Source organism: Andrena cerasifolii, chromosome 8, assembly GCF_050908995.1.
Source record: "Andrena cerasifolii isolate SP2316 chromosome 8, iyAndCera1_principal, whole genome shotgun sequence".
Classification (NCBI taxonomy): domain Eukaryota; kingdom Metazoa; phylum Arthropoda; class Insecta; order Hymenoptera; family Andrenidae; genus Andrena; species Andrena cerasifolii.
This window is the reverse complement of record NC_135125.1, coordinates 16,454,754-16,480,972: the sequence shown is the minus strand read 5'-3', so window position 1 is coordinate 16,480,972 and position 26,219 is coordinate 16,454,754. Positions and strand designations below refer to the sequence as shown.

At 45.0% G+C, this 26,219-nt stretch overlaps 1 protein-coding gene across 6 annotated transcripts in view; it reads left to right on the top strand.

The window, feature by feature from the left end:
• Positions 1–26,219, top strand: part of Dscam3 (Down syndrome cell adhesion molecule 3) — a 182,023-nt gene that overhangs the window by 27,055 nt on the left and 128,749 nt on the right. For all 6 annotated transcript variants that reach the window (XR_013086227.1, XM_076818097.1, XM_076818096.1 and 3 more), the window contains exon 2: positions 23,439–23,502. The gene's annotated coding sequence lies outside the window, so the exon portion shown is untranslated. The remainder of the gene's footprint in view (positions 1–23,438; positions 23,503–26,219) is intronic.

The following is a 26,219-nucleotide window of genomic DNA, read 5'->3' as shown; positions in this document are numbered from 1 at the left end:
CAATAGCTTTCGATGATTACTTGATTTATTGCAACAGTTTGAACATTAAATTCGCATACCGAAAACGAAGAAAAATCTGCAGTTGGTCAGTCTGACCAACAAGCCAACGTTTTCGATCCCTCCGCCTCAATCTTTTGTCAGCAGAACTCCCTTCGAAAGTAGATCGTGTCAGATGGCCACTGTTTGTTCCCTCTGTCGAGAAGGTGGCGACCAAACGACTGGCGGGGGTGGAAGAGGCGGGCAGGAAGTGGGTGAAGAAACGCGCGGAAAACGGAATCGACGTGGCCCTTCGACGTCGTGGTCCTTGGCTCTATCCCTCGGGGCGACGCTTAATTGGATCGAATCGGGTCGAAGCAACGACCAAGGGGCAGGGAGAGTCGTCGTCGCCGATGTGCTCGTTTCGCGTCTTAAATTTCAATTACTGCAGGGGGTGCAGGTCGGGGGCGCGGGGTCAAAACGTCGAGCAATTTACCGTTGATAGAACGGCGACGTCGTTTCCGCTGACTGACCGCAATTAATTAATGTCAGCCGCGACGGAAGGAGGCCGTGTGTACCGAGTTTATCGAACGGCTCGGCTCCGTTTGCTGTATTGTCGCGTTCCTTCGCGTCAGCTATGGATCCCTGATTATCGAACCTTCGCGTCAGCCAGCTGGATCTTCCACAACTAACTGCTCAGCTGTCCGTAATTACAAAAAAAAAAAAACAATCGTTCACCCGATGCTTGAATCCTTGAAAACGTACATTTCGGCAACCGAATTCAGCTCGAACTCGGCTTCTAACCTTTCCGAGTTTTCCATAAAACAATTTACTTCGCTTGGAGCTTCGTGCTTAAAACTTATAATTTGGCTTCTAACCTTTCCGAGTTTTCCATAAAACAATTTAGTTCGCTTGGACCTTCGTGCTTAAAACGAGAGGAGCAAGCACCTCGGATTTCCTCCACTCATCTTCGAACGCCGGGCAGTCGCATCAGGCAATCGGGAACTAGCGTCGAACGATTTCCACGGTCATCCTCGGCCACGAATGTCCATAAATACACCACACCGCTCTCCCGCAGGGAACTTAACACAGTACGATGAAAAAAGGGCAGCCGCGTCCGCCAAAGCCGGCGGAATAATTCATTTCCGAACGAAATCCCCTTAAAACTCGGCAATGGCGGGATCCCCTCAAGATGTCCCGGATTACCAGCATTAACGCCGAAAGCTTATCAGAGGTGGGCCCTCGTCAGTCGATATTTTTATCCCCATTTTCTCTGTACCCCGCCCGGCCTGTGTAGGAGCCTGAGACAAGGAGCTTAACGGGCTCGGGGCGATGTCGTTCTGACGTGCGTTCCGCGCGGATATCGTGTCGATGCGTCTAGCCGGCTCGTCGTTACGTTTTTTTCGCCTCTTTGCATAGGTAATTGCCTCGGCCGGGGCGGAGGATCAAGGTGGTAAGGGGCAGGACGAAAGGGTGGCGGCTGCTGGCTGCGCTGCGGCGAGGCGGGGGTAGGAGGAAAAAAAATTGGATTGTGCCCAGGTAACGGAGGCACGATATAAACGGTAGGTCGTTAAATCCTCTCGCCCAGTCACGCAGGATTTTCTTCTTCGATCACGTTCGCGGCGTATCGGAGGGAAAATGAGACATTGAGGAAGACTGAATTCGCAATTTAAACGTCTGATACGCTGGGAATGGCCGACCAATGGGTTTGCTTGGAATTCGGTAATTATACGGTTTTTGTTGTTGTTGAGGAAATCGGTCTTGAAGATATGTTGGATATAATGTCTGACTATTACTAGATATTTCTACTTGGGTGTTAGGAGTTGCGAAGATCGAATGTTGAGAAAGTTGGATAGACCGCTCCAATCATACCACCCCCTTTCACTTACCTACAAGTCATGAAAGAGTGGGGAGAGGTCCTCGTTAAGAAGAAGGCAGCGTGAATTTTTTTAACCCGCGCGCGCTTAATAGAAAGAGAAATTTGAAAGGGAAATTGCAACGAGAAGACTTTAAGGAACGTTTCGCGTTCCGAGTGCTAAGCAGGAGAAGCGATTCTGCCGTCGCTCGCTTGCACCTGAAGTTAGAGAAAAGTGTCCCGCCGGTGCATCGGAATAATTGGAGGCGAAGGGAATTAAACTTTGCTGGATGGTGCACGGAGACGCCCGGTGTCGGTAACTCGAGCGAGAATCGATTTAAGTTACATACATGGAGATACTCATTTATGAGGGAAGCGGTAGCAGGTTGAGCTACTTCCGCTTTAATGAAACTTTGTTGACTCCCGAGGGATTCAGGGTACTTCATTACTCGCCTTAGCGGTCGAGTTTCATGAGGTGAAATACTTTTCAAGCTTTCATGCGATGCCTTGTTTGCACGGGGAAGCCCTGGGAAATCTCGGTGTAATTGATTCGAAAGCGATTCATCGATAACCTCCTTCTTGGTGGGAAATACTCGAACGGAGTTCGGAGAGAAACGTGCGACGCATCATCTTTCACAGCGTCGTACAGGGGAATTGCTTTATTTCAATTTCATATCGAATCTATGAAATCTCAGTATAGTTATGGAATTATGATGTCTTTGCGGATTCTACTCCCCGTCTGGTCAATTTAGATCTATACCACTTGACCGATCAATCTCGACCTGTACCACTTCCCTGACCAAACCATTATCCCACCAGCTGCCCGACCATAGGCTGACCTATACTACTCGCCCAACCAAGCCCTGATCTATACCACTTCCCCGATCAAACCTCCACGTTGCACCACAAGTCAACAATTAGATCCCACTTTAGTTGCGACATATTGCAACTATCTTTACAATCTTACCCTCGCAGATTTCCCTCCAACCGTACAGTCATCGTCATTTACTCCATCCCCCTCGTTCACTTACTTAGCCAGAGGGTAACGAGCAAAGACGAGGGGACGTAACCCTTCGATTCTTCCGGCTGTCCGCGTGCTCGGTGCCAGGATAATTGTGATTACGGTCTGGCTCGTTGTAGGGGCGGTGGAGGGGAGGGAAAAGAAAAAAGAGACACCAGCGTCGCGGTATTCGTTTTTTCGGGTCGTTACGAAATCGGTAATAGGAGCACCGACGGGCATGCAAATGAAATCGTAACACGACGGAAATGTAAATCCGACGCGGTGACGGCGAACTCGAGGGGATCTCGTTACTTATAAGCACTCGTTACCCGCTGGTTACCACTCAATGAAATTAATGGCGGCCGTTGCCACGGAGGGGAGTAGTAACTACATGCCTTCGCTATTTCGGCTGAACGTCGAGCGATTTTGCTTTCGAGTAAAAAGACACCATTGTAATTTCGAATCACTCCTACAGCGGTGTCAGAAAAGCTTCATTCGTATTCTGTATCCAGCTGAGAGAAATTCAGGGTGTTTTGGAAATCGCGGTGCAACTGGAAAATAATATTCCTCCAAATTCTTAGGAATCTGTACGCGTGCTAAACAAGTTTTCGAAACAGACTCTCTCGAAAACGGAGCCTTGTATGGAAACATTTCATTCTACATTTTCGATTTACTTTTGAATGGAGAATCAGCGGTGCACACGGTGCATATTCGTAATGCGATCCTCCACGCACGGAATTGCTGAAAGCACCGTAACGTCAGCAACGGAAAAGTATTATACTTTCAACCGAGGGCAAAACAGGCTCACCCATTAAGAAAGTGGTGAAACCGTCGGTCTTATCTGGCAAACATTCCTCGACTCGCATTGAGTGTAAAACGACAGAGCAACGGCGCCGAGCAAACTTGAGCCGCTATCCCCGAAAAAGTTGAAGAATCAGATTCGCGAACGGCGGGGAGTCTTCTCTGGATCCCCGTCAGCACTATACCGCCCCCTTCGTTGAAAACTATAAGACTGCTGGAAATACTAAGGGTGAACGGTCCCCTGGAAGTTTCTGAAAGCGATCGAAGTCAGCAGTTGGAAAGTTCGCGGAGCTCTACAAGGCAACACCGGTGGTAGAATGTAATATACTGCGTTACTAAACAGAGCCTCCCCCAATTTCGTCAAATATTACCACTTAATTAAGAAGCTCCCGGAAACCAGACAAGTGCGCCGTGACTGGAAGCTCGTGAAATCAATCGATGTCAGGACGTCTGGATGCTGTTACCTCCGTTCGTTTACCAGTCACTTGGGGAACTCCATAGCGATAAACCAGTCGGACGGGAGGACGAAAAATATCCGTATCTCCGGCGATCCCGGCCGAGGCAGATAGGGGGTGGGCTGGCGATCGATAGAAAGTTCGCGAATCGGTATAGCCGTTAAATAAATTCCATCCGGTCCGTACACGTCTTGGGTGACCTTTGGAGGCGCGCGGAGGAACGACGCTTGTCCGACGTCGTAGAAAATTAAATTTTTAACGAGCCCGTCGCCGACGCCCAACACCCTGGTCACCGGTCCACGGAGTAAATATCTGCACATCGGTAATTAAATTCGATTCCAGTCGTCCCTGGATCCCACTGGGGTGGCTGGCTGAGGAGAACAAACAATGGCCTATGTAATCTGTGATGGTATTAGGTTTGAATGCAAATATTTTCTGCTTTTTAACTACTTCATTTATTTTAGTGTTTTTTGGGCTTCTGTGACATTAGATAAGTCTTAAGGGGGTATTCCACTGTGAACGGTCGAAAAATCAAGCTATATTTAAAGATTTTTTTCTCGGTAAATACAACATATAATGAAATAATTTTTTTTTATATTTATTAAGCTATTCTTATATTATACCAAAAAAAATTGAAAAGAATATTTGTAATTTGTTTTACTTGTTTTTTTGCAAAGCGTCAATATGGCACCTAAACAAAAATGATATGTTTGTGGTGCAGGTGATTTCCCGGCTTAGGCTTATCTGAAACAAAAAATTCGAAAAGATTCTTAATCTGCATGAGTGTCGCTATCGCGCGTAGCTCAATTAACAATTGGGTTGAAAGAAAAATTCCCCAAAATGGTCTTTTCTCGAATGTTCCCCGAGAAAACTCTCGGTTATTTTTCGACAAAAGTTGTTAATTGAGCTGCGGGCGATAGCGACACTCATACAGATTAAGAATCTTTTCGAATTTTTTGTTTCAGATAAGCCGATAAAATACCGTTTTTGTTGAGGTGCCATATTGACGCTTTGTAAAAAACGGGTAAACAAATTAAAAATATTTTTTAATTTTTTTTTGTATAATATAAGGGTAGCTTGATAAAAACCAAAAAGATTTATTTCATTATACGTTGTATTTACTGAGAAAAAAATCTTTAAAAATATCTTGATTTTTCGACCGTTCACAGTGGAATAGCCCTTTAAGCCAGCGTTAGGAATTTGATATTGTAGCCACACAGTTATTCGTTCTACAGGACCTTGAGCTGTACCACTGATCCACTGCTTCCTTAATCCTATCGGTCTACCCAAAGTTCTACCTGTACTACTAGTCGGAGCAAACACATCTACTTCTTGTGCAACCAAATCTCTACCTCCACTACTTATGTAATCAAATCAGAGCCTACTTTCACCACACCGCATTCTGCGATATTTCTTCATCATTCTTCCATTTACCCGACACCTTTCGAGGCAAGCCAATTCGTTCGCGGTAGCCTTCGAAACAACGCCACACCCGCGCCCCACCTGGACGAGATTCCATCGCGGGGAGGTACGCTGGAAGACCCTTCCTTTTCCATCGACGGTCGTTCCGTGCACGGAACAATGGCCGTTGCAGAGAGGAAAAACAAAAACCCAAACACCGGCCGCGGAAAAAGGTGGAAAAAAGACAAAATATCTCTAGTGTCCCTGCAATCGGATGAAAATCAAACAAGAACGCCGACGAAACACGTCGAGGGTGGGGCGGTGGGGGTTGCAGCCATGTCGTCCGTGGAAAATTCAGGCTCGACGAGTAAGCTTCTTTCGGTGGCGACTGGGACAGCGGGTGGAAAACTGGCGTTATTATTAAAAAAGTTGAGGTTGTTATCCCGCTGGTATTCATCCATTAATTGCGCCGCGGCTCTCGTCCGTGTGCATGATGGGCGCAAGGGACGCTGGACAGGGCCAGAGTGGGATAAACGGCCGACTGGCGCGACGAACGAATTAATAATTACGCGATATTGCGAGATTGCACTGCGACTGCCCTCGATCCCTCGAGTGACAGCTGTTTCGGGGGAGTAGGTCGATGAACGTCCTTCGAGAGTGATATACATATCGCGTCCTTTCAAATGGAATGCGGGATCCAGGGGGATTTACGATTATCCCAGCGTTACGCGGAGGAAATCTGTACTTGGGAGGATTTTATTTCGATTTGTAGATTGTGAAAGATTCTTGTGAATGGTCGTTTGATGCTGCTTCATGGATAGATTTGTTAGATAAGACTCTTATCTTAGCTTAGAGATCTCAGATAGCAACGATTTTGACGCCTTGAATTCTAATCTGAATTGTGTGTTATCATTGGAGTATTATTTGAGAGGATATCTCCTGGCCCGCGGAGGAAGAGCTTTGAAAATAGATTTCTGTAGAAAATCGTTTGACATGTCGATTGTAGTCCATTGTACCGGTGCCAAGTGTCATTCCTGCCCGCGGCCAAACGAGCCGTATAGATTATTGCCCGACTGTTTGGGGACGACCTATCAATGGATTCCGGGCACGAGTACCTGACCTGCCATATTCAGGCCTCCATTGCCTTTGAGTGTGGACAGCCGAATGCCTCCAGCGCACTTGGCCCACAATGTGGCCTTGCTGTTCTACGAAGATGGCCCTGTTCGTCGAGGTCCGCCGGTAGTTGGTCTCTTATTCCTAGGACCTTCTGTCTGCACTACGAGGTTCATGAATTCGTTAATAAGTAATACAGCTTGGTGTGATTTTTTGAAAAATCATTTTTGTGGAATATCTCGAGAACTATTAGAGATAGGGGAATAGTGTCAATGGACGAATTTTGTGTCCATGTATGCGAAATATGACTGACTCACCAGATTTTCAAAAATCCACAAAAATGATTTCTCAACCCCCCCCCCCCCCCCAAATATGAAAACGGGGAAAAATAAAAAAAGACGTATTTCTTATTTTTCGGTCCTCTATAACATATCCAAAAATCAAAATGATCGGAGGCGGACACCTAAAATACTCTCCTTGTAAGAACGGAACAGCGCGCTTTACAAACATGTAATTCTGTTCCTTACGATCTCTATATTTTCACAGATTTGCATTCTACCGCTGTCGTTTTCACACTACGCCCCCAACTAGCTTTTGATCAGCATCAATTCCGGGCTTCGTCGTTACTCGTCGTTACGCGCGATTTTTCAAAAGAGTTGCGCGCACAGAAGCCGTATACATCGCGGGCTAATGCAGTGCGCTGGTGCGGCCGCAATGGCACAACAGGTGTAACCTCCGAAATCAAAATGTACGATACAGAAGCAGCTGGATTCGAACGATGGAAAAAAGGATCCATGCTTTAATAAAGGCTGACCCATATAAGAGTCATTAGAGGGGGTCGTGTGGAAAAAAGAGCATTCGGATCGTGAAATACGCGGTATTGCTTTCGTACCGATACTGTTTTTAACAGCTGCGTTCGTTAGGAACACTCTCCGGCACGTGTTAGCGTCACGGCGAGTGTCTTTTCTTCGCAACGCGAATCCTCTTTCCGAGCGATAAATACGTTTCCAGGAGCGATGCGTTTAAATGGAATTCCACTCGCGCGCAGCACAGCGTTTAAATTTCACGGAGACCTACCGCTCAGGAGGATTAAGGGTGAATTTCTTATTAAAACGGAGGCAATAAGTACTCCCCTTCTTTTCCCCACTTTCCAACAAGTCGCGCGAACGGTTTAACTCTTTTTACCTCCGTTCAGCGGCAGCTGAAACGCCAGTTATTTAAACGCTCGCAGGTGCAAACCATCGCGCGACCTTTGCCGCGGACTTTATTCAGATATTTCAGGGACTTTTAATTAAGAACGGAACAAAAACGCGCTCCACAGAGGCGGGGAACCCTTATCGCCTCTTTCGATATCCGCTCGCGAGCGTTTCATTCCCTAATGCTTCTGTGACGAGGGGAAGCTGCAACTCGCAGGGAAATCCTTTGCAGAATACTTCAAAGAAATTATCCAAGTGTTTGCCAGGTAGGCAGCGGAACTGTTCCACGTTAACTTTCTATCTGAATTCACATTATTGGGCCCCATCGCTTCAAAGCGCACACGCGTTCCACTCTTCCCATCCTTCTCAAATCAATATCAACTCCAAAATATCAATAATTAAAGCTCTCTTCTTATTATATCTAAAAGGACGTTCCTTTCGTAAATTGAAACCAGCACGACAAGCCCAGCACGTATTTCGATGCAGACGACAATTAACAAAATCGATGTACGACGCCTCCCCCATCCCCTACGTTGCCTGCGACGATCGGTATATCGCTGAAAGTCGCGGGGTAGGATCCGAACCGCCCGTTCATCGATGCTGTTAAGTAGGCCGATCGGTAATTCAACGCGATTGGAGAGGGTGGCTCGGTTGCATCACCGGTATGTAGGTCGGACAGCGAGCCGACCACCATTGCGACCATTGAAATAATTACGCTCACTGTCCGTTAATTTCGAGGCTGGCCACGGTGTACGTGCACGTCAGTTGGACGGATCTCACGCGTATATACCGTGAACGAATATTCTGTGCGCGCATAATGCGTTTTCCACTGCGCCATTGCTGCTGTTACCAGAGCCGGAAACTTCGGTATAATCATTGCCGGTGAGGAATTTCTGCTTTTGCGAGATTCTGAGAATGTTTTGGATGTAAGAACTGTGGTGCTAGGAAGTCACAGGAAAACACTCCTTTCGATCAGGAATAGTTGTTTGTGGTGGGAAGGTTAAGGGGACATTCTACTCTCGGCCGAATAATCGGCCACTTTTCGGTGATGGTTTTTATAACGAAATAAACACTTAACGTTTTCGAATTTCGGGGGTATATGTGTATTGTACCACTCTTGAAATACAAGACAAAATCTTTGTTGTTTGTTTATTTCATTTGTTTACATAAATATTTCGCAGTGAAGTTGGCGGCTTCAGGATTGCTGGTGGTTGAAATTTCGGACGACTGGACCATCGGAAATAAAAAAACCAAACATATTTCTAATTCGCAGCAGTGTATGGTTATCTCGCTTTCCACGAAAGAACAATTTTGCACCAGAATTATTAAAACGGGAGTCGATCAAAGTTGAAAGTACTGAAAATGGCATTTCTTTTCTGTTTGATAGACATAAAATGTGGGCAAGTATTAAAAAATCTTAAGATATTTGTGGTTAGCGAGATAGCCGTACTCCTGCAAATTAAGAATATGTTTGGTGTTTTTATTTCCGATGATCCAGTCGTCGGAAATTTCAACTGCCAGCAATTCTGAAAACGCCAACTTCACTTCGAAATATTTAAGTAAACAAGTAAAATAAACAAGCAACAAAGATTTTTTCTTGTATTTCAACAGTGGCACAATATACCCCCGAAATTCGAAAACGTTAAGTGTTTATTTCGTTATAAAAACCATCATCGAAAAGTGACGAATTTTTCAACCGAGAGAGTAGAGTGTCCCCCTAAGAACAGTGAGGTCTGTATTATAATAATATCTATTATTCTGAACAATATCAGAGTAACATGAAATATAATAGCGAAGAAAGCAGCCCATGACGCAGACAGTCGATGCTGCTCAAATTAGAAAAACAAAGAAAAGCATCTCGTTATTCAGAAAAATTGTGAATTAGGGGGAGGTTTTTTTTTATTTCCTTTTTCGAATGTTCAATCTTTTAGGAATACATGTTTAAAAGGATTTGTTGAAATTCGTAAAATTCCCGAAGTTATAGGCATTTAAACGCGTCTTTCTCGAAACAGTGTTCTCAAAACGGTGGGCGTTGTATCTCCAAAAATTATTATCCGATTTGACTGAAACTTGTTTATTTTGAAGATTATACTTCTGGCTAGGGGGGGGGGGGGCAAAAAATACAGGGAAAAGTGATTTCAAACTTGAAGCGTCGTTATTTTCTAAAAAAAATGTCATTTTTGTAATTTTACAGCGCCCACTGATTTGGATCAATTTTTTGACGCCTTGACTTTAACGGCTACCCAGGGCCGTCTGCAATGATTAATTATAAAACGAAAAATATATTTCTATAATGTAAGACATCCTTAATACAATGCAAAAAGTCCCATTAAATTATATATAGTAGTTTTCCTTTAATTAATTCCGCCGTTTCAGGATCATTGGTAGTTTGATTTTTTTCAGACGGATAGATTCTGCTCGCGTTGCTATTGAGGGGTTATTTGGATCACCCTGTATGTATTCATTGAACGCTGCCTGTAACACAGTCTCTGAGACGTTCGTAGGGCTGTACGTGACCCGGTCGACTCGGTTAATTCGCCTGCATCAGTCCCTGAATAGTCAACAGCGGTGTCTGAGACGCTGGGATGCTGCACTAGGTATTCAATTATCCTGTTGCTACCGTGACGATAATGGTTGGCTTGCGAAGCTTCCACGTGTTGGTAGATATACCTTGGTGGATGCTATCGCGCGGGTGGTTTTCGCGGAGGTAGTTGGTCCATTTTTAATTGGACAGTATGAAATTTCTACTGGAACTGTGGGGTGAGTTACTTCGGAACTAGGATTCTTTACTCTCCTGAAATCCTGGAACGGTCTCCCTACCTCCTACACCCTGGGTTCGCGAATTTCAGAATAATTTGAAAACTTTAATGCGTTTCAACAGACACTAGAGGTGAAACTTAGATATATTCCCTCTTACCCCTGATTTTCCTCGACTCCCCGAAAAGTGTCCCATAGTATGCGTATTTGACCTCTGTAGTAACTGAAGCGTACTTAAACTTTTCAAAAAGGCTCACCCTTCGAAAAGGAAACCCCAGTTGGGTCCCTACATTTTTCCCTTGGACGCGCAAGAATATTTCTCGTATGTAACATCGCGTCGAACGAGATGATTTAACTCAGCATAGCGGGGAGAAAATTAATGAGCGCTCGCACGCGTACACTGGAAGCTGGCGATATTCTTTCCGCAGAGACACGGACGCGGCCGGACGGAGGATTTTTTCCCACGCTTTTGTGTGTCGGAGCGGGACACCGCGAAACAAAATGTGTCCCGGCGATTCCACGTCGAAAATGAGCCCTTTTAATTCTTCTCCGCCGTCCGACGCGAGCGTTTGGACAGTTTTGTTTCCGTTTTCGAGAGCCTCCCTTTGGTCCAGCCGGCACAGCGAATTTATACACGCGCTGGGCATAATTATTAGATTGAAACGCGGACGTTACAGTAAATCGAAAAACGTGTTAATTCAAAAGGATTTACTCCCGCTTCCTCGGTGATGGATTTAATTTGAAAAGCACGCGCCACCCTCCCCTCGCTCGAATAATGCCGTTCCGCGCGATAATCAAAAGATAACGAAACGCCATTATCCACGTCCTGTAAATCGAAAGAATTCGTTTTCTGCAATCGTTCCGACCTTGCGGAGTCTTTTGTACGAAAGTGTTCTCGCTAAAGGTAGCAGATTTTTATTTCTAGTTATCTGAGGACGAGGTGTGGCATTTTGTCTGAGAGAAGATTAAACAATGCTTCGGACTCTGAATATTAATCTCTCGTGGACGATTGGCGATCTAAAAAATTCAGGGATTAAGGTTACTGTATAGGACTCTGTGGATTGGAGAATTAATGGAACAGTTTTCGAAGAGCGAAGTAATCTTTTCGATTGCCCTCGGGAATAATTGAACCGACTACGCATCGAAATAAATCGGCTTTGGGGAAAATTGATTTTCGGGTGAAAATGAATCGACTTCCGTGGGAGCTGATTTTTGCAACGAAATAGCCAAGGAAATTCAGAGAGAATTCGTCATAGTGAAAGTCGTAGTGTTTTTCCGCAAATACGTATAAAACGCCGTGGAAACGATCATTACCCTGCGAACAAATGTTTGTGTTTGTCGGCAGGGGAGCGTAGCGTTGGACGGTCACAGAGGCTGCATGATACGGAGCTCTAGTCGAGAATATCTTGCAGACATAATTGACGCATGTCATGGTGACGTCCCTATAGCAGCACCGAAAGCATGCTCGTGCGAGCGCAAAATCGAATCGTTTCCAGCGGGCGGCTACACAGTTTATTGCTAGATCCTGCGCATCGACGTTGCATTCTGGAAATGTCTCTCCTCTGAACAGCCTCGACGCTAATACGGGGTCTTACTTTTGCGAATTTGCCCCGTTCCGGGGCTTTTTGCGGACCTCCACCACTGGAGAGAACAGATTCGCCTAAACGAATTATAAATTACAAAAGATCGAGGGGTTTAGCTAGATTAGTTCCAGATGAAACTGCAGGTGGAATCGATTATGGAGCAAATAACGAGGTTAATTTGTATCTCGGATGATACATTTTGATCGCATGGAGAGGATGACAAGTTCGCTTGATACCTTTCAATAATAATGTGAAGAGAAAGGAAGGAAACAGGGAATGTCACAAAACAACGTTATCGATAAAATTAAGTTACTTGAACTTTGTAACGAAAAATTCACATTTCTTTCCCCCTTACCCTTCAAGCAATCTATAATTCTACTGTCTCGAAAAAAATGGATTAATTCAGAGCCCCAGAATTTGCAGACGGAGAACTCAGTTCCTGAGTGTTTTTCACGAAACAACCATTGTTTCGCTCGGTTACACTCTAGCAGCAAAGAAATTCTGTTAAAACATCCGCGGGATGATGTAATCCCGGTAATGCTGATTCTCTGTTGTTTTGCATAGAATGGAAACAGATGGGTTATTTTCATTCGTGTACGCTGCGGTTGCGCATATACAGAAACTTTTTCATTATTTAACTGCTCCATTCGAAGTGCGCGAAACGCGGGGGATACATGCCCAGTGAATGGGGGTATGTTACGATTCGGTTAGTGTTTTTCACTGTACACTGTATGGAAAACAAACGAGGGTTTTCAGCATAGTAAGGTATAGCACTGGAAGATAGTGGAATCCGGGAAAATATATTCTCAATTTCGCTGTGTATATCTTTTTAGACGTCGCGCGAGGCGTCTTCTATAGTATCGGTTTCGTTCGATAAATTACAGGCATTGTCGTCGGGAAAAATAATTTGCCAGTATCGAGTCACGACCAACACGGATCTGTCGTTCGCTGACAGACTCATTATTGAGCTGTCATCTGCATAGGCCGCAACATTTTCGAATCAATCAATTGCAGATCTGGTACGACTTTATAGGATTCTACGCGGAGATTATGAATGGTTCGATCGTTAGCTTGTCCCGATCCACGTGCACGGATCCGTTTCTATTTTCGCGTCTGCCGTCGAGCGAACAATCCAGAAACAATTAAGATATATTCTTACCAAACAGTATGCATTAGAGTGGCTCTTACTTACTTTTGGTAAATTTTTTTTCTGGATTTTCTGCGGGGCACCCTCCAGAATAGTTCCATATAATTAAAAAAAAAATGCATTTTTCTCGATATCACGATGTCGATATCTTCGATATTTTTGCGAATTTCGGTCCGAAATTTACAGGAAATATTCATGACATATCAAACACTGAAAATAAGAATTTTTTTATCTTTTTCACATATTTCGGTATATGCCACCCCTTAAATGTTTAGAAAATAGTCCTCGAAAATAAAAATTCCATTTTTTGTTCGCCTTCATAAATAAAAAGTGTTCTAGAAGCATTTTTTTCAAAATTTGAGGAAAAAGTTTTTTTTTTAGTTTTTTGGACTTTTTTCGAAAACCGTTTATCGCACGAGAAAAAGTAATAGAACATAAAGGATGATCCTTATCCGGATCTACAACTTTTGTTTGACATATTTTTTTATTTAATCAATAACTTGGAGGTTGTTATATAAAATCTACTTCGCGAGCTGTTAAATAATGATTTAAATGTTTAAGGGCCCAAGGGTACCCTCTCCCGTTATCAAACTTTACACGGATTTTCTTTTTAATTATTTGGAACTATTCTGGAGGGTGCTCCGAAATCTATCGCTAACTTATGTAAATACTTTCTCGAAGCAATCAAAAGTTTCCAAAGAATCGTCCCGACATCCGAGTCTTCAACAACACAGAGTTATTATAAATAGCATCAAGCCTGCTTCCCTCCTCAGATTTTCTAATTCCTCGAAGCACCATCGAGATTCACATGAAGCAGATTGGAAGCTCGGAAACCCCGTTGCCTGGCACACGGTCACAAGGATAGGTACTCGCTGTTCGCGATCGATTACAAATCGTTAGGCCGTGGGTTTCGTGAAGTTTCGTCGTTAAAACTTTACGCCCGCGGAAAAAAGACGCGTAGGAAGTCGCTCAGGGAAAGCGAGAAACAAAGTGAAGGTAACGACCGCGTATTTATACGTTCGTTACCTCGCATTCCTGCGAGTCGTTTTTCCCTAATTATCGGCGGGGACTCCGGCGGAAAAGGCCGGAAAATCGCGAGAACTCGGGGGCGAAGCTTGGCCCGCCAAAGAGCAGGAAAGATTAGGAAGCCGCGGTGGAAGTTTCTGAAACGAGAGGCGAACGCGCGCGGGGATTGGGCGTCTTGTATTTACTTTAAAAAGGGGGGGTGGGGGTGGGCGCGGGTCTGAGCAACAAAGTTAGGTGGAAAGCTCACGGGAAACGGCTGGAACGGTGAGACACGGGCGCGACGGAGGAAAAGAATCGCCGGTGAACGAAGAAATACAGAGCTCCGGAGGGGTGGGACGAGGGGGTGAGGGCGAAGAATACGTAAATCGCGATGCAGTTAAGAACTTCAATGTCGCTTTCGTCGACAGGGTAAACTGTTTTCCTCTTCTTTTAATTAATCTTTCCACGTGGAACTTTCGACTCGCCGGAGACGGGGGGCAAAAAGGGAAGAAGGAGAAAGGGGACGGGGGATTTCTCTGCCGGAGGAATAACGCGGGAGGTCGAGGGAAGGTAGGTTCCCGCGATTCTCGAGGAAAGTTCATGAATGACAATTCAGAGTCGCTTGGAGACCGTAGGATTGCACGCAAGATGGCGAAGCAGGCGGGGACGTGTGTGCAAGGGGAGGTTAAAGTGCTTCTTCGGTTACTTTATGGTTACTATGCTTAGCCTGAGTAAAGGGTAACATAAATTGCAAGACACGTGCCTTGGACAGTAAAAAGAAAGTCGAAACACCTCGAGGAATATCGTCGTCTGACCTTGAGGCCGATTCCTTTTTTGAAAATCCCCCTTTTGGACTTAAAAATATTTGTCAACGCATGTCACGAATTTCTATTCTCATTCAATTACGTGCTATATAAAACCTTTCGAGTACGCCGTACGAATTACCCACACATTTTTTTCACCAGTTAGAAAATGTTTTTTCCAAATGCTTCCACGTCACTTTCCAACCCCCCAGCGTCCCCTTTACAGTTCGTACGGATCGTCTGCTTCCGCGTCACCGGAAATTTCACACAAATTTCCGCGTCGATGGCTCGACGCGAAATATTTTATTGTTCCTACTCCTGGCGACGCGTTTCGCCCGCGTCGCAGTCGCATTAACCTTCGCTCCCCGCCGTTCGTTATCTCCCTTATCGAAGGAGCGCTGCTTCGATCCCGCCAGCCTCGTAGAGACGGGGACATTTCCGCGTCGACGGGCGAAGATGACAACGGAGGATGCCGGTATACACAGTAAGAGAGGGGGTGAGATTTTCAGGCACCCGTAAAGTTCTTCCCGATGAATAAAGCCAACGTCAACGATTCGACTATTGGTTTTCGTCGGCCATGAAAACACGAGTCCCTCGTTTCTCTCTGGAGACAACCGTATTTCGCCCTTTTTTACAACGGGGATCGAGCACCCTGCCATTCGTCTGGGAGAGTTCGTCGAAGCTTCCTGCTCTGGCTCCGGGACGAGGGTTCCGATCTGGTCGATTCTGACCTGGGAATATCGCGTTCAGCTACTTTTCTTTGCCGCGGGACTGTATTTTGAACCGTTCCTCTCCCTTTGTGGTACTATTCTGCGCTTTCTCTTTTTCCCCGCGACACTATTCTGACCCTCTTCTTCGATCCCTTACCTTCCTTCGTTGAATAATTCTGTCAGCTTCTCTCCGCAACGGTCGTTCACGTTCGAACAGCACTGTGAATATCGTGTTGCGTTTCCAGACGATACTCCCGTGGAATCGTTGCAACAAACCTCCCTTTTGTTTATCACAGAGTGTAGGTTGGATATTTTGTTTTCACGGTGGGTCAACGAGACCGTGTTTCTGTTCTCTGTGCTAATGCGGGGGTTTTGAAAATAGAGATTTCTCTTTTCGAGACTGGGGATGATTCGTTGCACGTAACAATGATGCGATTGGAGTGTCGGTTCTGGTTACAATGCTGATCCCCGTGTAGTATAACGTCGAAAATATTGACGTTGATGAATAGCAGGGTAATCCAGCCCGTGATTGAATTTCCAAAATAGGTACGCACCTTTGATTTTATGTTACGCTCCCCTGTAATAATTAAATACACTTTTCGCTTATAAAGCGGCCAAATCCGCGATAATAAATGTTGGCTTAACCCAACGCTTACTCGTTATCGCCAACAAAAAGAATTCTAAATCTCCGAGTTTGCTATTTCAAATCTTGCCAATTCCTCAAACTTCCAAACTATCAACCACATCACTGAAACAACCAATCCTGCGATTATTCCTCCTGCCGAGTAATCAAGCCGCGTGAAATTGAAAAATGAATTACACACACGATCCAACTAGCCCATTGTTTCATTCGATTCGATAGATCATCTCTAAACCGTCGAGCGTCAGATATGAAAAATCACGAGGAAGGAACAATGGATGGAGCCGAGGATGCGGGGCTGGTCGGATTCGAAAATCGGTGGCTCGATAATTGCCAGTAATTTAAACAGTTAACGACAATTACTCAGACGTCCGGCGATTCGCGCGGGAGGGTATCACGGCCGTTGTGCAAAATCTGTTATCCGGCTCTGATAACGACCGCTGGGCGAGCGACACGTCCAGCCTGGGCCGAGTTTATCCTCAATAATTGTCACCGTCCACTCATCTGTTTGCCAGCTCGACGTTACAGCGCGTGTCCCCATTCCCGGCACGGTTTACTTAATAATTTGTAATTAGCGAATTACGATCGGTGTCGAGCCAACTCGCCTCGATCTCGTTAGGGAAATGCTGGACGAAGATCTGGAAACTGGATATACGGGAAGTTTTCACGATTAACTTGCCACTATTACGAAGAAAATGGTCCATCTCCTCGGGGACGATACGTGTGCCTTTAATTTTAATATTTCTGATAGAAAAAAAATAAGAATGTATGTTTCACAAAACCGTCCAGCAGGAAAAACAAACAGTAATCCCGTTATATGGTAACTTTCAGCTGATATTGAATTATCGCAACGCGAGAAATATATAATAATTTTCTAGTCACACATTTCGACGATATTTAGGGATACATAAGCTTCCCTTAGATATATATAATTATTCGTGGAGTTAATATGAATCAAGCCTTGTAATATTTTGTTCCACTTGAAATGCGATAGTAGATACAAAAATATCTCGACATCTTTAAAGCTACATAAACCGAGGTTAATCGAAAGTTTCTACCTCGTACAAAGCATAGGGGCGCAGTGCTGTTACGAGTTTCCTCAGACATTTTTCTAGACGCCTATAAGCGAATATAGGATAGTAATATTTCACTGGATCGCTGTCGAGGGTATCGAATAAAGTCGCCTGCAGAATCGGGCCAGTTATTTCTATCGTTCTTAATAAATATTAGACCTAGGGGCTGCATATTCTCTCTACTTGAAATGCAGCTGGGCTTCTGCCGCGAAAACTCGATCGTTTTCGTAGGACGTATAATTTGTGAGGGGATCTACATCGAACTATTTAATTAACAGACAGTCCCACAACGTTCAAGATCCGCTTCTACGAACTCTCTCTCTCTCTCTTCCACGTTTCTCTTTCCAATGCATCGACATCATCCATACCAAATGGCGCGATCTTAACACTCCGTACCAACTTCTTCGGCTCCTCCATCTTAGATAAAGCTTCCCCTAGCCCACCGCGATTCCCACTTCAGAAAACTTCGCTAACAAGTCGCCCCTGCGAAACAATATCCAACAAGTAGGTATGGAGGTTCCACAGAGTCGAACTTTGTCAATTAAAGATTACAGAAACTTGATTGCAAAGGGTCAACTGGCGAAGCGTGTCGCACAATCATTCGCGTTACATCGTTACGCCCTCCGTTCTTGCCACCCTTTTGAACGCGACCCCCCAGTTGGAATCGCCACCCCAGAGCGCGAAAGGAGCCGCGACTGGAAAGTTTCTTCGTTCGATGAGCCCTTTCCAGCGCACAACAGCATCGGCGAGATACCAGACAAATTTCATCGGAAGTTATGGGGTTATTCGCTACGAAGGGATCCAGCAGAAGTCGCTTGGAATCCCAGCGAAGTATCTACGGTCCTGTTTCAATTCGAGCCATCCGTTGCGGACTCGTCGTCCTCGGCAACTTTTTCCCCGGGCTGGGGTATTCTCTCCGCGGCCGCGGAGTCGGAACTTTGAAATTCAAATACGCCAAAGTTCCTCGGCCCCCGCCCGTCAAGAATAACGTAGTCCCGCTTGTATCGCGGACGGGAACTTTCCGCGGCGAGAATTCTTGGTATTCTTTCCTCGCATCCTTCCCGTCTCACTTTCCGCGGATATTGTTGGGGAGAGCTGGTGTGTAGAGAAGTCGAGGTAGGAACCGCAGGGTCAAAGATGCTGGAGCGGCTGATCGCTGGGCGTCAGGAAGCCTGGAATTTCGAATAGTCCCTGTACAGCAGAAGTTCCAAGGTGTTCTAAGATGAAGGCATCATGAATCAACCTCGAATGAAGTTGTGCGTAATTATTTAATTTCGATTTTATTGTAGCTGTTCCAGCAGCGATAGTGTTGTGGCGTGGAAGATCAAGTCGTATATGATCAACGACCAGTCTGAATTTGCCAAACTCTTATGACTGAATTTTTTATTGTAATTGCCGCGTAATAGATTTATTGTCAATAGTTAGAAATGTACCGCGAATACTATTGAAGCGTACAATTCTTAAGGTTTTGCTGAGCTCTTGAATCGTGTGATTCTGCTTACACGTGATTAAGTGACATTGAATTCTGACATTCTGGTGTCGTGGTCGCTCGCAGGAAAACTAAAATTTCCCTCTCCAAGGAATTCGGCGAAATAGTGGTGGTTCCAGGAAGAGGGTTGAAAACGACTGATTGGCGTGCCTACGGGTATCGCGAAGAACAGTGGTGAGGGTGAAAATAGCGGGAGAAAATCTAAGTCCCTCCTACGTGTCGGAGACCGGTGAAAAACAACAGGTATACGCGAAGCGGACTTTTGGGCCTTGGCGTGGTGACCGCGCGGCTGCAATAAAATGCGCATCCCTCTGAACTTTCCAAATTGGCTGCGCTAATAGCCACACTCAGTAGGCTTTACAATTGAGTTTTAATAAAAGTCCCGAGTTTATGGACGAGGACGGAAAGCCAAGTGTCCGCCAGATGGCGAACGCTGCTTCAGGGAAAAACCCTGACCATCGGCTAGATTATAACATAGATTCTCTCAACAGATAGTTTGTTGGAATTTTTCGATAATAAAGCTTGAGGACGGTGAGAGAAGAGGTCGCGTTCCCTTGTCAAGTTTCAGCGCGTCGAGGTCACGCGAGACGAATTTTCCTGTGCGTTCTTGCCTGGCTCGTTCTTTCTCTTTGTCCGTCCGTTCAGCGCAAATTGGCGGGCGTTTGAAACGCGCGGGTTAATCAGTTATTTCTTTTTCCCCGGCTGTTTGCTCGGGGCAGCGGCGGAACGCACCGTGTCCACGTTGTTCCTGCTTTTCCGACGACACTCACCAGCCCCCCTTCTGTGAAACAGGGTAATGATTTTACCTCCTCTATCTCGCGACGACGGGGATTTTCAAAGAGCGCTGACGTGCCGCGATTTTCCTTCACAATTCGCGGTTATTACGTTGTTGTTGCTGGCGGTTGTTTCTTTCTTCGCCGCTGCCTTCTAGTTTGCGCGGCTACCCAACCGAGAATTTCTTTGAATTTTATTTGCGGAGAGAGTTGGTCTGAGTTTCGTCGGGACTGGTAAAATTGTATGTTGCCTTGAATGGGGTTGTTTAATAAGTTCGAGGAACACTCGGGGTTGTTTCAAGGTACCACGAGAACTTCTTGGGATTGTCTTTTCATCCCAAAGGTCTGACGCTGCAGTGGTAATCGATTCCAAATTGAATAGTATTCTTCATAAATCGACGAGTCCAACCAGAAACCGCCCTGCAATTTACAGAAGACCGAAAATAAACGTTCGAAACTGAGAAGCAAAAAAGGGAAGTTTGCGGGAGAACAAGGGGAGCGAAGTAGAGCGGAAAGAAATGAATTGCGAACGGTAAAAGGCGACAGTAAAGGCGGAAAACAAAAGGATAGATCAAAAACGATACAACAGAAACACTGGAGGAAGATGGACAAGTAAAGCTCAGGCGAAGGAGCACGGTGGAACAGACAAGTCCGCACAAAGAACACAAAAACGCGGCACAAAGAGGAGTAAAGAAACTGGGAAAAGAAAGACCAACGAACGTAGGAATATAAGAAACACTGGGTAACGGTCTGTCAGTTTGAAGAGTGGACGAAATGGGGAGGGGGTGGAGACAGTGGAGGAATTGACGGGGACGATTTTGGAACGTATCGGACACAGGCGATACCGTCGGGCGTTTTTGCCGCTCTATCGCCGAAGTTGTAAGGGAAACAAGCGTAGGAGGGGGTCGGACGCCACTTGACGAGAGAATCGTTGGCGCTCGTAGTTCCCTGACAGCTTGGAGAAGCTAGGCACCGCGAGGGAAAAGTACTTTATGGAGTCAGGAAACTCGATAGGAGTCGGCGCGGCGCGTTTTCAGGGCGCAAATAACGCGCTGAAACAGGAGACTCGCGAGTGTCACGGGACGTTTCCTCTGTCGGCTTTATTATGCGCGAGCGTGGACGGGCGGGGGTGGCTCGCCGATGTTTGACGTGCGCTAGCGAGCGACACGGACGGACGAATAAAGAGAATTTCCATTCTTCCGCGTTGGAACTCGATAGTAGACGTTCCCTCGATTTTCACGCGCTCCACCCCCGCCTGCGGATTCTTACGCGTCGCCGCTGGAATACCTTTCCGTCCACGCTGGGGACGGCTGTCGGCGGTGAACGACGTCGATCGACGTTCACAGAATCGATTCCGCGCTCCGCGAATCGATTTCGCCGCTTGACCAGCCGTTCTCTGGAATCGGGGGCGAACGGCGCGTGGTCCCGTCTTCTGGGGGTGAAGATTGAATTGGGTACGTTTCAGTGGATCCGGAGGTGACATTTTTCGTTCTGGTTATTAGCTTAAACTTACTAAAACATCCATGAGTTCTGTCGCTGTAGAATAAAGTTACAATGCTTTTAATGCAGGTACATTCAAATTTCTCGAGTTTGAAATATCAATTACCGCGAAAAAAGTGTCGCATTTTTAAGTTATAGAAAATGGAAGAAAGAGGCGTCGGCCTTCCAAGGGTTAAGGGTTTATTGGTGATGAAAAGTGTTTCAACGATTCATCAATTCACTGTGTCCACTTGTGTTATTTCAGGATTATTATACAGAGCTGCCCGAGGTACACAATTCTTTACTATCAACCCTGGCCATCAAGGTTCTCTAGTGGTCTCGAGTTTAACTTTGTTCCTTTACCACCATCGCGACACATTTCACCGACCCATAAAATAATCTCCCCGAAATTGTGTAATAAAAATTCTGCCCACCTATCTCTCCGCAACAGGCCCCGTATTTTTTCCATCTCGTTTTTTATTCTTTCGCTCCCCGCCCCCTGTACATATTTGCGGCGAGGGGAAGAAGATCGCCAGGGGAGGAGGGCGAAACAGACCAGAGGAGATTTCGTACGAACCGCAGCGAAAGGGTAGAATTTTCGTCGGGCCTGTTAAGTCTCTAAGCGGCTTACGATTTCGTTCTACGCTCCGCGGTGGAAAGCAGAAAGGGGCGGCACGGGGGAGGGAGGAAGGATTGGGAAGTTCCTGTTACGGGAGGGGGGTAGAGGCCAGAACGTTGGATGATGAGAGGATTTCGGTCGGTTTCCGAGGGGAGTTAGGAAAAAGATCGACGTAGTCCTGTGTTTTCGAGGAGGTCTTGGTGCAGCTTCCCCTTTGATCGGTATTCCGGATGGAATTATGAACACTGCAGCTGTATAATTATCGACAGCCCTACTATTCTTTGAACGAAGCACTTTGTAACCGACAGAGTCCAAATTAACTTTACTGACCCAATTACTAACACTGAAAATGTCCCCTCTCACGCACATCAGCCATCTTCTCTTGACAATTTATACCCGCCGCTGAAAATTCGTATGCCATCTCTTGTTTTGTATACATTAGTGAACTTTGAACTACATTTACTAAATAACGCAAGTGTATTCAAGTCGATAGCGTAACAGCAATCACTGGACAAGCGATTCTCTGATTCGGAGCGAGCGTAACAATTGTTCTGAGACTTTTCAACGGGAGTGTACGTAATAATATGTAATTGTCACTTGGTATCGCTTGAAAAGCTCGAAAAACCCCAATTCCGCAATGCTGCCTATCGAATATTATCGTTTTACGATATTCAAAGCGTGTCTTAATATACTTATTTACAGGCACGCTCAGTGTCCACTCGAAACGGTGCACCCGATCGATATATTAATAATCAAATTCATCGAGGTGTTCTGCTTCATGAAAATTACGAGAAAATACGGCATTATCGTCGACGATACAGCGCAAACACAAGCGCAGGAAAAACGAGCACGCTCGTCGCGACACCCCTTTAATCGGTTTACGGGGAATCGCGAGATCCCCGCGTTTCGATTCTCGTCCGATACAATTAATTCTGTGCCGCCGCCGTGCTCCATTAAACGCAACACGCCAGGAATTATTATTCTAATTAATATACGACCGTCGATAGACGCGCATTACCGTACGACCGTTGGTCTATTAAATGCAACGCGAACAGCACCTTGGCCCGCATTTAAATTTCAAATCGCCAGACCTGGCTTTCGCGACCAACCAGGGAAAACTCCCACGGCGAAGAATCTTTTCTCGGTCGTCGATATCGTCCGAACTCTTCTGATTCCCAAATTTCCGCATATATATTGCCACTGAAGATAATCGACGTCGTTTACGGGAACCATCCTCCTGCTATTATCAAACTCTCGTGGGCTACTAGAGAATTTTATTAGAAATAGGAAGTGGGTACAGTTTTTGGTACATCCATTTCGAATAGCAAGTGAATATTTCAGTGAGAGTAAGGTTAAATGAGGCTTGGTTAATTGGGATTATAATTAATAATTAGAATTTTTAGTGTTCAAGTCCTCGGATCTCTGTAGAGTACTAATTCACTTGCAAACTATACTTTTCATGGCCACTAAGAATTAACCAGAATCATACATTTATAGCTTACACACCCGAAACAATCACTTCTTTTCCTTCACTAACGTATCGTCCCTCAATTTCTATTTCAGCGCGGGAGTTGCAGTTTGGAGGTGAACCCTGATGGTCAGGCCCGATTGATCCAAGTTCTGTGACGTGAGTTTCCTTCGTCATTTGCAAGCACATAATTTTTTAAAACCATGTCGCGCTACTCCACCCCGGATTTGATACAAATTAACTTAAGTAAGTACGGTACGTCGACGCGATCAGGAATGCCGTATAATTCAATCGTAATCGACGATCAACATTAACGGCTGGTGATTCGCGAGTTGTAAATTGTGGTTCGGCTCCCGAAATTTCCTCCGACCGAATTACCGTTAACGAATGTATTTAATGGATCGTCTGAAATTAGTCGGTTGTTTAAGGTCGATTCGTTAACAGTGCTTGGTAACGGTTCGCGACGATGGCTGACGGCTTTTAAGTTATTGCCAAATCGGTCGATTCATCAATTAAATCCGCGGCCAGTTAAACTAACATAGTTTCAGTGATCGAGCGTGACACGATACTAATTCCAACACTGCTGAAACGCGCGATGACGCGATGACGCATAGACGTTGACAGTAGAAGGCTGCCCCATCTGACACGGTTGCTTCGATTTAAGGATAATAACAATTTAATTTCGTTTGGGTATTTTATTTCTAGGTGTGTATTTTGTTGTGAATGTTCCACGTGAAAATCGATAAATAACGCCATTAATGAGTGCTTAATTAGGGTAATTTTAAGCAATTACCGAGCGTCACTGTTGAAGTAGTGTCGGAGCCAAAAGGTGTGAAACGCGTGGTTCATTGATTTTTTGATAAATCAATGTTTGCAATGGGCAGTTTGATTTATGTGCAAAGGTGTTGGTCTGTTTGGTGCTGTAGAAGAGTTTCAAGTTTTTCAGTAGTACGAGGTCGCCACGATCAGACGCGATGTATCGTTGTCTGACCACTCATCTTTTATACTACTGTGCGTCTCATGTGAAACATAATATATACAGTGGCGGACGAAAGAAAGTTTACAACTTTTAATATTGCATAACTTTTTCAGAATTGGGATCGCTGATTTCGAGAATTTCGCGATTTTCTACCTTATTCTGCGATCTTTAAGCGTTTATAGCTCAGAGCAACTTTAACCGATTTTTATGAAATTTTAGGCATGTATACAACTTACTTCAATCTACAAACAGGTTTTTTGAATTTTCATTACAAGCCCACAAAAAAAAGTTTGAAAATGACATTTACTATTTTTTTTTGCTATTCCGACCAATCGCATTTTTTTCAAAACGATGAAACACGTCACATAGGAAACTAATCCTTCCAGCTTTTAAAAAAAACTCGCGTCGTTTGGACCAATTATAAAAAAGTTATGCGATTATAATAGTTGTAAACTTTCTTTCGTCCGCCACTGTACATGCATTTCGAGTAATAAATGATATTAAATATATGTTACTGTTTATTATTCTTATTTTGAATCTACATTCAGCTATTTTGAATCTAAAATCCAGGAAATAGCAGGCACGAATCCTCGATGCTCAACTACATCATTTACTTTCAATAGCTACTATTTATTCTAATTACTTTCAACCTACATATAGAGACACATCTTTCAAGTTATATTCGTTTCAATTGAAAAACATCATTTACTATCACACAGTACTCTCGAACAACAACTACACCTGAGCGCACAGCATTCACCTGGCTACCAACTACTTCGTTTAAAAGTGTCAAATCAACAGAAAATACCGTCGAGAACGTAATATCGTGGACCGTGTATCGTTCGCATCGACAAAGGGGCAAGATCGATATCGCGCCTTGCCACTGTCGCGGCGAGCACCCTGCTTCGGGGAAACAATCATCGCCGCGTTATTACCGTAAATGGTTCAGCACCCCATCCGCGGGGTGAATCAAACAGAAATTTTATCGCCGGCGTACTCTCTAATAACGAGCCGAGCGGCGTGCTTCGTTATCGAAAACACGTATCGCTCTGTCATTGACCGGATAGCATTAAAATCGATCACGGCAACGCCACCACGCCCATTCGATAACGACGGGAATGCCGTTCACGATCCCGCTCACGAGCCCGTGCACGGAGACTCGCGACAGAGTAATGACACGACAGTTTCTGGTGCCTTCGTGCTCGGCCTAGCGTGTATTTGCCCATTGGACAGCCATACACCCCAGGCACACAGGGCCCTTTCACCTGGCCGTCTATACACATACGTGTATATGCGCATGGTACACGCGTGCAGGCCTGTATATACGTGTTCCTGCAGCACGGTCCTCGGGAGCAGGCGATTGTCGGTCACGACGTGTCGAACGAATTAATTCATCGATTCATCGGGGGATAAGTGGTTCTGTGGTTTAGTTATTAAATACCTTATAGGTACATTCGAAAGTGAAATCAATGTGCGTGAAGTAGGTATAATTCTAGTGCATAGTTATCATCGAGTATGTAGCTTCGTTTAACGATGTATCGGACGTTTTCAATATTAGACAAAAGTATATGAAACTTGAAATACTCGAATATCTACGTCTTACGCATAGTAAATCTAGATGTAAAGAACTCGAACGACAGTTGGAGTCTTATTTTTACTCCTAGGAAGGTATTTTTCACTTTGCAAATGCTTTCTCAAGTTGGCAGTGAAAATGCCCTTAATTCACAATTTTCTCAAGTTACAATTTATTTCCTTAAAACGGTGTGATGAAAACAACTGAAACTTGCCAGATATTTTCATCTACCCATATGCTACATGTAAAAAAAAAAAAATGAAAACATTGGTACTATTTCTTCAACATTTTTTCAGCTGTTTTATCTGCCAAGGTTGTCTCTTT